Here is a 2,887-nt window from a genome sequence, read left to right as displayed (position 1 = left end):
GCAGTGTGTGAAGCGCAAGGGGTCACAGACAACAACATTAAGAAGGCTACATTAGTGAGCGTGCTGCAGGATCACGCGTTGACATGGTATATCGAGCACTCTAATGATCACCCAAATACAGGAATAGCAAGGATCCAGAATGCACTGAATAGAGAATTTAGCCGGCCGAAATTAGAGACACAGTCAATCATCAGATTTAAAGAGATCGCGATGCCTCAAGGCGAGACCCCCTGGGATCTGGATCAGTGACTGAAGAGTACGACCCGTGAGGATAATATGATGCTCACAAATGCACAACATCGCGCATGGTTTGTGGCATCTCTAACACCACACCTAAGGATAGCGTTGTCACAACAAAAACTTTCTACCAAGGTCAAAGCATTGGAAATGGCTGTCAGGCCAGGAGTAACTCCAGACTTGGCAAAAAAATTGATTCATTTATTTCATTAGGTAGCTATTGTTATATACATGAATGTGACTGATCAGTTCATCTTCTTGATGACTATTCACATTCCAAATTTACCTAATCGCAGAGGATTAGGTGTCAACATTCCCCCCTTAATTTGAAGGGATGTTGGTGAGTCCAAGCATCGTTCTGAATCTTTCAAGCTTTTCTCTTCCAAGCGCTTTGGTGAATATGTCTGCGATTTGCTCATTTGTGGAACAATGACGGAGATGGATTGTTTTGGCCTCAACATGATGTCGGATCAGATGATATTTAGTATTAATGTGCTTTGTATGATCATGGAACTTTGGGTTCTTGGTCAAGTTTATTGCAGAGGTGTTATCAATAATGAGTGGAGTTGATTGTACTTGTTTTACCTGTAAATCTTCAAGAATTTTCCTGAGCCACACAATTTCTTTCGTTGCTTCAGCTGCTGCCACGTATTCTGCTTCAGTTTTGGAATCTGCTAGAACTGATTGTTTGCGTGATCTCCAGGAGACAGCTCCTGATCCAAGACTCATAGCATATCCTGAAGTAGATACCCCAGTTTCTTTGTCTCCATCGAAGTATGAATCAAAGTATCCAATCAAGCTGAAGTCATCCACCTGTGTATACTTGATTCCAAGGTCTTGAGTTCCCTTCAAGTACCTTAGAACTCTTTTTGCAGCAGACCAATGTTCCTCACAAGGCTTTTGCATGAACCTGGAGAGGATTCCAACAGTAAATGAAATGTCTGGTCTGGTAGTAGTGAGGTAGATGAGACTTCCTACAGGTTGTCTATACTTTGTTGCATCCTCAAATTCCTTTCCTTCATTAGATGTGAGCTTTAAGTTTTGTTCCATTGGAGTAGAAAGAGGATTGCACTCTGTCATGCCAAATTTGTTTAACAAATCTCCAATGTATTTCTTTTGAGAAAGAAATATGGATTTTGGATGTTGGGTTACTTCAATGCCAAGATAGTAATGAACATAGCCCAAATCAGTCATTTCAAAACTTTTCCCTAATTCCTTCTTTATGGATGCAATGTAGCTTTCATTGTTCCCTGTCATTAAAAGATCATCTACATATACCACAAGATACACAACTATTTTGCCAATTTTCTTGACAGATAAAGTTGCATCATCAAGATCAAAATGATTGAAGTTGAGTTTCAGAAGATGCTCAGTTAGTTTTTCATACCAGGCTCGCGGTGCTTGTTTGAGGCCATACAAGGACTTCAAAAGTTTGCATACTTTACGTTCATGTCCTTTCACAGCAAGTCCTTCAGGCTGGGACATAAAAACATTCTCTTTCAAATCTCCATTCAAGAATGCAATTTTTACATCCATTTGATGGACTTTCCAACCGTTCTGAGCAGCTAGTGCAAAGAGTGTCTGGATGGTGGCCCATTTTGCTGTGGGGGCAAAAGTTTCCTCATAATCGATCCCTTCCTTTTGTGCAAAACCTTTTGCCACAAGCCTAGCTTTGTGCTTGTCAAGTGAGCCATCAGCTTTGTACTTGTTCTTGTAGACCCACTTGCAGCCAATTGGTTTGGTTCCAAATGGAGGATCAACCAGCTTCCAAGTGCCATTCTTTATGAGGGCATCATACTCCTTTTTCATCGCTTCTTTCCATTCATCATGAGAAGCAGCTTCTTTGAAGGAAGTTGGTTCAAAATCTGTAGACAAGTTCAATTCACAATCATCAGTAACATCAATATCAACAGGTGAATTAGAGTCATCTACATCACCTCCATTTTGTCGGTTTGAATTTCTGGTTCGTGTTTTTCCAATTTCATCAGGATGAACACTGTCAAGTGTCTTTGTCAGCCACTTTGGGGGACCTTTCTGAGATGGTCCAGGCTGCTCTGTTGATTGAGTTGGGACTGAATCAAGATTGAGTCTCCCAATTCTATCAATTACATCACTTAAAGCATTATCCGTTGTTGGAGTTTCATGCACGGGAGATTGTTCTTCAGAAGAAGATTCCACATGTTGATCTAGTATAGGAATCCCCCCTCCAAGATGTGGAATCTGATTATCAAACTCTTGAAATGATTTCGTTTTTGTGAATCTATCCAAGCGATCAAGTTGCCGCTCAACAACATTGTCAGATTTGGATGATTCAAGAAAAATGACATCTCTAGATACAACAAACTTTTTATTTACTTCATCATAGAGACGGTATGCTTTGGAGGTGTTTGAATACACCAGGAAGATACACTTACGACTTCTAGCACCAAGTTTGTTTCTATGTACCTTTGGTATCAAAGCATAACAGGTGGAACCAAAGATCCTAAGATGTTTTACCGAAGGAACATGTCCATACCACAATTCATAAGGAGTCTTGTTTCTTATAGCATTAGATGAACATCTATTCTTTATATATGCAACACATAGAACAGCATCAACCCAAAACATTATCTTTACATTTTTGAAGAAAAGCATGGATCGTACCATATTC

Source organism: Pinus tabuliformis, chromosome 4_1, assembly GCF_031772625.1.
Source record: "Pinus tabuliformis cultivar Carrire ecotype Pingquan chromosome 4_1, CPIR1, whole genome shotgun sequence".
Lineage (NCBI taxonomy): Eukaryota > Viridiplantae > Streptophyta > Pinopsida > Pinales > Pinaceae > Pinus > Pinus tabuliformis.
Note: the sequence above shows the minus strand (reverse complement) of the source record.